The 12,517-nt window shown below is 36.3% G+C and overlaps 2 protein-coding genes across 13 annotated transcripts in view; one reads left to right on the top strand and one right to left on the bottom strand.

The window, feature by feature from the left end:
• The window catches only part of IMMP2L (inner mitochondrial membrane peptidase subunit 2), a 1,220,903-nt gene that overhangs the window by 796,942 nt on the left and 411,444 nt on the right, over positions 1-12,517 (bottom strand). The gene's annotated exons all lie outside the window — the stretch shown is intronic.
• LRRN3 (leucine rich repeat neuronal 3) overlaps positions 11,607-12,517 on the top strand; it is a 35,479-nt gene continuing 34,568 nt past the window's right edge. The window contains exon 1 of the mRNA XM_014559240.2: positions 11,607-12,216. The gene's annotated coding sequence lies outside the window, so the exon portion shown is untranslated. The remainder of the gene's footprint in view (positions 12,217-12,517) is intronic.

Raw genomic sequence — 12,517 nt, 5'->3', positions numbered from 1 at the left:
CTCCGGCCGGGCTTCTCCCTACCCTGCAGTCCACACATAGGCTCTCAGTGAGCATTAAACAGCTGGGCAGCACCCCCAGGGTCTGAAATGGCTAAAGCCCTGAATGTTCATTGCATTTCTAATAAAACATACACTTTATAAAAGGTTAAGGATGGAAGAAGTACTCTTATTGGTGCAAGTTAATGTACTCATCTTCTGCACCGTGTCTATGGAATGGAAAGATAGATAAGGGTTTTCACAAAAGAGACACATGTTGTTCTGTCATTTGAATATAGTTTAAAATGTTTTCTTACCTTAAAAGCCTAAGCTTGTCTCATTCTTTTTCTGTCTATGCCTAAAGTCTGCTGCTTCTGACTTTCCAGTTTTCTGCATAGCAATCAGCTTTGATACAGCTTTGAAATTATGTTGTTAGGAAAGGGTGTAAATTTTGCCTTTTTATAGTCTCACATATATTTTTAAAAATAAAATAGTAAAGTAGTTTTACATGTAGCAATGTTGACGTTTTATATAGGTCTTTCTATTTATCCATTTATTTATCCATTTTCAGGACAACACAACAATTAGAAAAAGAGCTGGCTCCTCTAATACAGTAAGACAATTGGCATTCATCTTAAATAACTGATTTTCAAAGTCAGTCGAATACAGACACTATCCTGGAGTAAAAACCCACATGAAAATGTAAAAAAATTATCTGAGTTGAAACAATGCTTTTCTTTGAAGATAATAGTTTGAGATATCTTCACACTGTGATGAAATCATCCAATTAGGAAGATGGGAATATAGTCAAAGATCTTGAAGAGAGAAAAGTGAGGGACAGCTAAATGATTGCTAGCATTCTCCTATGAATGCATTGTGTCAATCTAGTTACAAATAAGCAAACACAAGAAGCTAAAGCTGTTCTGTAGAACATGCCAAGAAGAGAATGAAAGCCACATAAGACATCTAGAGGGAAGAAAATTCAGTCTTAAGAGTGTTGGCTTTGGATTTCAGTCTGTATTCCAGCCTCTGTAACTGTGAAAGTTAAGCAACATCTCTGAACCTCAGTTTCCTCTTCTATGAAAAGGAGCAAGTGCCTTAATGTCTCATGGTACTGTAAGGATAAAACTGGACATATGCAGTGCTAACCACACTTCTGTGTCTTGTATGTAGTTAACACTCAACAAATGCTACTTATTATTCTTCTAGGTACTTTTATTACTTCAGCATACAGAATTTCCACGTGTGTAGAGTATCAGATTTCAAATTCTCATCTATCCCACTGTGCTTTGTGGATACCTCAAGGAAAATAATTTTTATTTCCCTAGCCCACCACAATAATAGATATACCACAAAAACAACAAGATTAAATTTGCTATGAAAGAGAATATTGCATCCCTATCATTGACGATTGTGAGTTCTTTCTTTCCCAGAAATTGTGATGAATTCCCTCCCAGGGTTCGCACTGGCACATTGGTTCTTTACGTAATCAAGAGTAGATATCTCTGACCTAGTTAGCATGGATTATGGCTTAACTGTCTCACACAAGAACCAAAGCATAACCTTGCTCTCATGTATAAAAGTCTGCACATTTGCAATTATAGATTTAAAAACTTAATGCTTCTGTGCTTAAATATTTTGCCATTTTACTTTCTTATCCATCAACCTCTACTCAAATTTCATTCCTCCATTTAGTAAATACATTCTTATCAATTATTTTATATTATGGGCCCAGAGGCAGAGCACTAAACCCAGCCTCTTTTGGCTGGAAACAGATTTCTCACAAGAAAGAATATTTGAACTGGGTGTTTGAAGTTAACAGTGGGAGGCAGCCTTGCTAAAGAAAATTGTGTGCCTGACCATGTGTTATAGGAGGCCAGCACTCCAAGTGTCCTAGATGGAATCAGCAAAGGCACAGAGGACAGAAGAACCAGCATGGAGCTTGAAGAATGAGGAACATTTTACATGGCTGGAGTAAAACGTGACCAGTCAGGAGTATCCAGATCCAAGAGGCAGATTATAGAAGCACCTGAATGCTAAGGAATGTGGAACAATTTTCTGTTTATGATGAGAACAAACTGGGGATTTTTGCAGAAGACGCACTAGAAGGAGTGAGACTGGAAGCAGGGGGTTGGGAGCAAGTGCAGCAACAGGGAAAGAGATGATGGAGGCCTGGCTGATAGAGACCATGGTTCAAGAGAATTTGAGAGTAAAATCAGCAGGCTTTAGTGAATCCAATGTATAAGACAGAAGGAGGATCAAAGATCCGGTACTCCTCCAGGTAAATGGCTACTGTTACTACAAAGGAAATAAAACAACAACAACAACAAAGGAAGAAAAGTCACTTTAGAGTCAAGCTTAAGAGGTCAGTTTCAGACATGGAGAGCATGAGCTGCCCGGGGCTCATTCAATGAAAATACAGACATTTATCAGGCAGTTTGAAGAGCACATCTAAATAGATATAGAGGGAGAATTTTATTTGCAGGAGCAGTGATAAAAGTTGGAGAGTAATGAATATATAAGTAGATGAGATTATACTATCTGAGAGAGCCTGTGAAGAGCAGTAGGCAAAAGAAGAAAACTAGGATAAATATTTAAGAGGTAGATAAGCCTACAATGACAGCAGACTGAACCTGCAGGCACACATGAGCACGACTGGGAAGCTTTGATGTGCAAACTGGGAGGGCACTGATGAGACTACCAGGAGACATTTTGGCAGCATGGCTAGAGTAGAAGCCAGAAAAATGCTAACTGGAAAAGAAAAAGTAGAATGTGATGATGAGGTAATACCAAATGTTGATAGCTCTCTTGAGAAATTTATATGAGGAGGACAGAGCTAGAATGATAGAACAGGATTAAAGGTTAAAAGGAATGTTGTTATTATCTTAGGATGAGTACGAATTAAACATGTCAATGGATTTTGTGGCAATATGTCAATTGCAGGGTGGAATGGGGATAAAGGCTTCCAGAGACAAACTCCTGAGAACACAGAAGTAGATGAATTTGAAGGAAAAAGGGTAGGGACATGAGGAAAACGTCCCATCCTTTAAGACTACAAAAGAGAGGTACTGATGAGCGTGGATAAAGAGTCATTAGTAGTTCAGGAGGTTATGAAATATAGGGAATTCACACCTACAGTCCTGAGTTCAATCAAGTTAAAAGCAATGGCATGTTGCTAAAAATATCCAGAGATTGAGGGGGGATGATGAAGAGAATGGTCAAGTTTGGGATCATCTCTGAAGATAATGGATAACAAGCTGACTTAGGACAAATACAAGGAAGGAAGGGCATTGCTGAGGACCCAGCTAAAACACTGTGCTCGGCACTTACTGTGATTTCCTATGGGAATGCTTTACCTCATAGAGACAAGAGCAGGGAACAATCATGGCATAGTCCAGGGGTTCTGACTGGGCAAGTATGTGGAAGACTATAGCAAAAGAACTGGGGTGACTGAATGGTGAGTAGGTTAGATGATCAATCTTGGTTGGTAGGAAAGAGAGAGAGATGAGAAGGACCAGGAGAGAACTGGCCTCAGAACAACTGAGGTCTCTGCGGTGTCAAAAAGCAGATGTAGGAGGAACACAGTTCTAAAGTCACCAGAAAGACAGAGAAATACGGTAGAAACAGGACACTGAAGTTCAAGATTTCCAAGGTAGGCTAATTCCAGTTACCAACACCATCAGGGAGTATCCCCGGGAATAGGTTTTTGAAATGAAGTGAAATTGCAAGTTATTTTCATTTAAGGAGACTTAGTAATTTTGTGCTGGCTTTACACTGAGAAGTTGAAATCTCTCAAGATTTTAGCAGCAGTTTTCCATTTTCCAGATATCTAGACTGGACTTAGCACAGTGAGTGGTTCAAAACTCAAGTTTAAGAGTGAAACTGATGTGGATTCCAACCCTGGCTTAGCCATTCACGAGCCATGTTACTGTAGGGAGTGAAGTAACATGTTTCCTCTTTTCATGTAAAAGAAGGAAACAGTTTCTGCTTACAAGGTAAATCTAAGACACTGAAGAAATGCTGTAAGTAAAGTGCTTATTTAGCTCAGTGTCTGGTACCCAGCCCTCAATAAATGCTACCTAATATTATTAAGTCCTTATCTAGTGTGCACCTCCCTTTTCCTGAGGAACTTCTCTTTGTCCCCTACCCTTTAATTTGGGTAGGGATGACAGAAGAGTGCTTTATCCAGGAATAAGCATATGACCCAAGTAGGGCTTCCTTCCACATTTTTTTCAAGTTGGAACTGAAAATCAACTCATCAACTCATTTCTAAAAATATTTCCAAAACCAAAGATTGGAGTATAACCCCCTGCCCAAACAGTCCTAGTAGAACACAGTAGGGTTATAAGATAGAGTGAAGAAAACTATAAACTTTAAAGCTGAAAATTCGGTAGTAGCATCAGTGAAGGAAATAACTACAAGAATCTACCATCTATTCTGCCATGCTTGCTAGTTGTAAGTAGTTTTCATTCTTGAAAACACCTTCCCTACACTAAAAGGAATAATTCTGTGAACAACTACTGAAAGATTAGACAGAGAACTTTAGCTCTGGGCTAGTAGACATCAAGCAAAAGTGACAAAGTATTCACGAAAAGTCAAACGACCCTTTAATGTCTATGGTGCATTATAACTAGTGCCTAAATATTTTACTGACAAAAACGTTTGTTTTCTCTTGCTCAGAAATCATTGCCTAGATCCCTTGCTTAGATATAACTTGTTAATTTTCATTAGCCTACCTTACAAAAGAACTCATGTATAAGCAAGAAAATACCAACTGACTTTGCCTAAGAATATTACACAAAATATTATCTCATGCCATCTTGGTTCCTAATTTTTGCCTAAAACTCACCTGAACTTAACATGTCATTTGGTTCCTGGAGTTTAATTTTTACCTAAAATGTAAATGTCTCATAGTTATATGAACCCAACTGCATTAAATATGTACTAATCAAAAAAGATCAAAAGAAGTAGCCAAAAAAAAAAAAAAAAAAAAAGCCAAGTCAAAAGACACACTTTATTCTCCCATAAATAGCTCTCTCCTGAGTAACTTCATGTGTAACTGAAGTCACTGATCTGACAAAATTTACCCCCTTGAGGGGGTAGGATTTTTTTTTTTTATTAACTAAACAATTGTCTGATTTTACTCAAACACTTGGAACAAACCCAGCACACAGGAGGGAGTAGTAAATTACTCCTTCAGTCACTCAGTGAGGTTTAATTAATCAAACCTTTTAATATGTAAAATGTACTCTTGCATATACAGAAAAAATAGGACACATTTCTTGCTTTCAAGTTGCTTATTATACACAAAGAAACAAACCATAAAATATAATACATATTGGAATGAGATAAATACAATAATAAAAAGTAAATTTAAAATGTGATAAAAAATAAGGAAATATATATTCTCATGGAGATGGGAGGATGTGTATTAAAAGATGGGATTTTTGAGCTGAAGCCCTGTAGAACTGATATGCTGAAGAAGAAATAAACTGCTAAGAGTCCAACAAGCAAGATATGTTCAGGAAACGGTAAGGCATTTGATGTAACTGAGGGGTGGGCTGTAAGTTCAGAATAGACATGACATCTGAACAGCAATATGGGAAACATATCAGAGTTAGTGTCACACAGCGGGTACAAGTGTCAGCCTTACAGTCAGATGGTCTTTGGTTGATTGGTGACTTGACCAATGAGCAACTTTGTGAATTTTTGCACACTCAGTTCTCAGTTATCTGATCTGTAAAATGAGGCTATTTGCTACATAGTATTCTATTAGGGAGAACTGAACAAGATCATGAAAAACCCTTAACAGACTACTTGGCACTAGACAAGCACTCGATAAATGTTGCCTACTGCTACTGTTGCTGCTGTTGCTATTTTAGTTATTATATCAGGAAAAGAACTGAATATTAAGAAGGTTAGATAATTTACTAAACAAAACAGCTCCAGTTATAGAAGCAAAATTTTACCTCAAAAGACTTCCCATCTTAAAAAAAACATTGTTATTATTTCTAATTATAAAATACCTATTGACTATAGAAAGTTAAAGAGGCATAAAAAGAAAATAAAAACCACCCATTATCATATGGAGAAAAGGGAACCTACCTACACTGTTGGTGAGTATGTAAATTGGTGCAGCCACTATGGAAAATAGTATGGAGGTTTCCTAAAAAACTAAAAATATTTTAGAGTTACTATACAATCAATCCATCAAGCCCACCCTGGGCATACATCCAGAAAAGACAAAAATTGTAAACAGAAAATATATATGCACTCCAATGTTCATAGCAGCACTTTTTATAATAGCCAAGACATAAAAGCAACCAAAATGTCCACCTATAGATGAATGGATAAAGAAGCAATGGAATACTATTTGGCCATAAAAAGAACAAAATAATGCCATTTGCAGCTACATGAACAGACCTAGAAATTATCATACTAAGTGAAGTAAAGTCAGAGAAAGATGAATATCATATGATATCACTTACATGTGGAGTCTAAAAAAATGATACAAATGACTTTTTTTTACAAAATAGAAATAGAATCACAGACATAGAAAACAAACTGATGGTTACCAAAGGGGAAATGGGAGGGAGGAGTAAATTAGGAGTTTGGGATTAACAGAAACACACTACTATATATAAAATAAACAACAAGGACCTACTGTATAGCACATGGAACTATAATCAATACCTTATAATAGCTTATAATGGAAAAGAATCTGAAAAAATATATGTATATGTATAACTGAATCACTTTTCTGTACACCAGAAACTAACACAACATTGTTAATCAACTATACTTCAATTTAAAAAAGTGGTATCATACACAGGTCAGCACTTTATCAAAAAAATAGAAACAAAAACCACCCATTACCCCATCAAATATAACTACTGCCAATAGTTCAGTATATTTCTTTTTGATGTATTTCTTTTCAGTTATTTCTGTGAAATTTAAAACTACCTCAATTAACCTGCTATATATTTTTTAAAGATGTATTTTACTATCTCACTATTTTTTACATAGCTAGAGAAGAAGTAAAAGTTAATCTTCTGGAAGGGAAGAATGAAGAGATGAGCAGAGAGAAGCCAAGATGAGAGACAGTTTTAAACCCAAAGACAAGGAGAAGGAGAGGGAAGGAGAGAGGAGTCTAAGGAAGAAACAGAGAAAGAAAGATCTGTCTCCTTGATTTCTGGCATCTTTCTCATCCTTGATTGTGAATTTCCTTAAGTGGTGAAATTACTTTTGTCCTTCAACTGAAGTAATATCCTCCATTAAAATCAAGACCTATAGTTAAATGAGGATCTCTTTTTTTCCCCCAATGTTACTTTCCAAAACTCCCTTGAAAAAGAAAACAAAAACTCTAACCCAGCTTGCTTTAGTTCAGCATTCTAACAAACAGCCAATGTTCCTTACCTTACATCCTATTTCTAACTTAAGAGCTTATGCCCTTTCAGAATCAGGAAGGAAACTAGGAAGGACAATGCCACAGATCTTCTCAACATCATATCAGCCCCTCGTCAACAGTGGTCATTCACACGTATTTAACATATCAACTCATCTTTCTAACCAGTACTGCATTTCTTCAGAGAATCATCTCTCTAATTGTGCCACCAATAAAAATCCTGTCATTAACACCGAACAACCATAACTATATAAAAAAAATCCACTGTCTAGTGCATAAATTTAATTCCTTTTTAAAAACAGTATTTTTATTTTTAGCATCCCTTGTTGCTGACTACATTGAATTGGTTGGCTCAGTCATCAATCAAGCCTGCATTTACTTTACAAATGAGTATTGAGTGCCTTGTGCAGTAAAAAGAGCCTTGGCTCTGTAGGCAGACCAAACTGAGTTCAAATTTTAGCCCCATTATTTAGTAGTTTTAGGACATTGGGCAAGTAATCTAACTTCTCTGAGCCAATGTTTTGACATTGTCAAATGGGGATAAAAATGTCTATCTTATTAAGATGTTATGAAGATTAAATAACTCTGAAAACTTACACAGTACTCATTAAACCTTTTTTCCATGTTTTCATGGGCTATGGATATTAAAGATGAATAAGAAATAAAATCTTAAAAAAAAAAAAAACCTCCTGGGGGATGGGGTACAGCTCAGTGGTAGAGCAAATGCTTAGCATGCACAAGGACCTGGGTTCAATCTTCAGTATCTCCATTAAAAAAAAAGAAAGAAAGAAAGAAAGAATCTTATAACCTAAAATCTTATGAGCTAAAAAGAGAAATGGGTCAAATTACAGAAACAATTATGATACATAAAAAAGTGATGTGATGGGAAGGATAAAGAATGCTACAGTGGGTCAAATGAGAGCTCATATTTTGTTAGAGGGTCAGAGAAAATACCCTAGGGGAAGCAGCATTTGAACTGAATGAATTGATTTAGGACTAGGTAGACATGTGAGAGGCAGCGACTCAGAGTGGAAGGTAGAAAGGGCATTCCAAAAAAGGGGGAAGTTGGAAAAAATGATGATGACGATGCCAATGGCAATAATGGCAATAATGGTGATGTCAAACATTCAGTCAGGCTTACTACGGTCCAAGTACTTTTCTAAGCTTTTATTAACTACTAAATATTAACTACTTTAATCTTGAAACAAATCCTAGGGGGAAAGTGAGATGCAGAGATGTTAAATTCTTGCTCAGGGCCACAAATCTAGGAAGTGTGAAAGTAAGTATTCAAACACAGGCAGTCTGTAGCCAAAACCTACACAGATTACTTCTTTGACAAAAGCAAACATGGCCCAGGATTCCATGAAATAGCAATAAACCTTCACAAATCAGTAACAACTTCAACCATCAAATCAATAAATACATATTTATTTCACCTTCCTATATTTTCTTATTTGATGATGAAGGCAGAATCCTTTCAACATCATTTAAGGGCTGTAATTACTCATTTATGTTTAAAAATCATTTCAATACATTTTCATTAGAACTGAGTACTCATTCAGGAAACCCTGAAGATATTTATTACAAGGTAGCTGACATTCACATCCATGTAACACAATGTATTTGCAATGGATTCTAAAGAAAAAAAAACTTGAAAAAGAAAAAAAGGAACAAAAAAAAAAAAAAAAAAAGGAAGGAGGAAAAGAAGTAAAAGCAAAGATCTATCAATTATCCTGTTCGAGAGAGGATGACGTAGCGGAAAAATCCTGGAAGACCTGGAGGGCGGATCTAGTCTTGCTCTCTCTGAGCAACTGAGCGCACTTATCAAGTCCCTTGACCTTTTAGGACTCAGGGCATTGGAGTTTTAAGATTTTTATGTTTCTCATTTGATGACCATTCACAATTGTACTAATTCAAAAAGCCCCAAAATCCTCATCCTCTCACAATTTAATATCTTCATATGGCACTTCATTATATGGATGTGATAACTAAACAGGGTTTTAACATTTCTTTTTGGAGAGCTACCTTTCATTACCAGTAAATAATGGACCTGATGGAAAAGTGAAAAGACACCTGAAACATACACTGATTCTACTCGGCTGCTGATGCTCTTGTAGCAAAAAGGAAACTACAGTCAAAGAGCAAAACCCTCACTCTTTTCATCCAAAGCCAGAGTTATTTTTCTCTCTCACACTGCAATCTCATTTCTAATGTTCCATGATATTAAATTTATAAAAATGAGTATGAAATCTTTTGAATTTATCCTGTGCCTACACCAAAAGGACAACTGCAAGAAAAGCCATCTCATCTCCCATATGCCAAAAAAAAGGTAATCACAGGAAGTTAAAACAACTTCCTAGGGTATAGCATAAGGTAATGCTTAAAATATTCCACTCTCACCAAATTAAAATTTAGATTTTTCTTTGATTTCTGAAAGAGATTGAAATTTAAAATAATACGTATGGTTGCTGGTTTCATTTATAAACCAAGAAAGCAGTTTCATCATGTGTCTGTTTGATTATCACCACTTACTTTCCTTATAGGAATAAATTAAAACTGGTTTGATTACTGGATTTGTCAATTATACAGTCAATACCAATCAACCAAAATGAAATGCTTACGGAACCAATGGTATAAAGCTAAAATTCCTTTTTCAAATAATTATCACAATTTTAATATAATTGTTCCAAAGGTGGAAATAAAAATCCATAAGTGGCAAAATTAATTGGAACATGCAAGAAATTAGAGCTGGAAACAGTAAAATTGGGGCAGGAATAATTAGGCTGATTATTAGTATTATCACAAGTAAATTATATGTAGGCGCAGTCCATCACAACATCACCAACATTGGACCATAAACCTCTAACATTTACAAAGTAAGCACTAGAGTGTCTAGTAAAGAGTAAAATCTTACAATAACATTCTGAAGTGGCTATTATTAGGTTAAGTGAGAAACTACTTTTGTTTTGAACATATTTTTATTCTAAAGGTTAGGAACCATTTGAGTAAGTTTTTATAGAGGAAAAAATTGAGCATTTGGGAACATTTTTAAGGAAAAACGCAGAGTAAAAATATTTAGTGGTTAGAGAAAAAGCTGATATTATGATTATCATAACTGCAAACTACTGGTCTATGTCATTTCAATAAATACTTAAGGAGCAATTAGATATGAAGCCTTTTTTCCCCCTCCCCAAGTAAATCTAGTGACACGAAAACGTCATTTCTTTTTACTCCACTAGAGGGTAGTCTCTCAAAACAAGGGCTGGAGATGTGAATCGAACCGGCTTTTGACTTGCTGATAAATTTATCCTCATGTCCCATCCTTTTCAACAAGATGTTTCTCTCGTATACTAATTAAGGTTGTAAAACACACATTTTTTAAAATTGCTGTCCACTTACTCACAGGCGTCCTTACAGAAATTTACACTGCTATGCTTTTCTGTTTTTCTTTCCTAAATTTCTGATAATTCAGTAAATGTTTTACATATGTAGTATATATAGTATATTTTTCTGGTAAATATAAATTCAGAGTTAATAGGTCTAAGAATAAAGAGAAATAATTTTCTCGAGAATTTACTTTTATTACAGCTGAAATGCTTCCCCAGAGTAGTAAAACATACATTCTGAACACATACAGACAAACACACAGAGATACCCACACAAACACCCTGGCACACATACCCATTCATTTGTGGCTGGCAAATTAATTTCACCACATAAATAGAAGTGAGTGAATGTAACTGGAAATATATATATTTAAAAAAATACCCCCTCATATGCCAATGTTATGAATTATAAGGAAGCAAACAGATGCTTTTTTTTTTTAATTGGTCAATCAGGTAAGAAATGTCATTGCTTTAAAAACACACCAAGAAAAATAAAAGTGTTATTGAACAGCAAACACTTATGCTAAATTAAGTAAGACCGACAGAAAACGAACGTTACTCAAAACAGTATCAAGCCATTCTTCTAAAAATAATACAGCCATGGGTGAGCTTCACAGAGAGGGAGTTGGAGGCTTTGCATTTTTTGCACCCTCAGGTGTATTTATTATTTGGGAAATCCTTATTAGTAATGTGCCCTGCTATTTTCAGAGAGAAAACACAGTTTCTATGAATGATTGAGAACCTAAAAATGGACAAACTTGTCAAAAATTTCTCCCCCTCAAAAAAAATAAAGGAAAGAAGGAATGAAGGAAGGAAGGAAGGAAGGAAGGAAGGAAGGAAGGAAAGAAGGAAGGAAGGAAGGAAGGGATTGATACCTAGGAAAATATGCAAGCCTGTTTCATTTATTTGTATCCTAAGCAGCAGTGTCATAGAACAGACAGGTTGTTTCAGCCAACCAGACGGGAGCAGCTGCGAGTGCTACATCTTGGCAGTCCGAAGCGATTGGCTCCTCTCTGGGGAGTGGAGGGTGTTCAGTTATTAATGACCGCTGAGCAGGCAGCACCATGTCAGTGTGACAACTGATCGGGTGAACGATGCACCACTAACCACCATGGAAACAAGGAGAAATAAAGCCAGCTCGCAGGATCTCTCTTCACGGGATTGAGAGCGTCAGCCTGCCGACTGAGAAAGCAATAGTTCTGGGGGGGAAAAAGAAGGAATCCTAGCTGCAGCCTCTTGCCTTCGTTTATATTTTAGAATACAGAGATAAGATCGCTTGCATGTGTGCATATCTATAGTACACATTTGTGTATACTTTGGTACACACACGTATGCACCTATTTACACCCGGGCAAGAACACAACCATGTGATTATCACAACTAAGGAACTGAGGAACCCAGCACGCAGGGACACGGAAGGTGGTGTAGCACAGAAACAGCTTTTGCAGGGTAAGTTTGAAATATACATTTCTATTTAAATGTGCTCTATTTCTTGTTGAGGTGATGCTTGTTTCTTTTTACAGCTAAATTCTCCTTTGATGTGTTCTTGTCTGAATTCTGAGAGTATTTTTCTTTCCATTTTACTTTGGAGAGGAAATTCAAATGCAAAAGCCCTCTGGCTCTGTGTATGCCTAGCTGTGTTTGTGGGATTCTCCAACATGAATTTTACTAGCTTGAACGCCCATCAGAGGATGTGAGTAGGAGAGAAAAAGCAGTGCTGGGGGGAGGAGAGAAAGGAGGAAGACAGAAG

This window comes from Camelus ferus, chromosome 7 (genome assembly GCF_009834535.1).
Source record: "Camelus ferus isolate YT-003-E chromosome 7, BCGSAC_Cfer_1.0, whole genome shotgun sequence".
NCBI classification, from domain to species: Eukaryota; Metazoa; Chordata; class Mammalia; order Artiodactyla; family Camelidae; genus Camelus; species Camelus ferus.
Note: the sequence above shows the minus strand (reverse complement) of the source record. Positions and strands in the feature narration are given on the sequence as shown.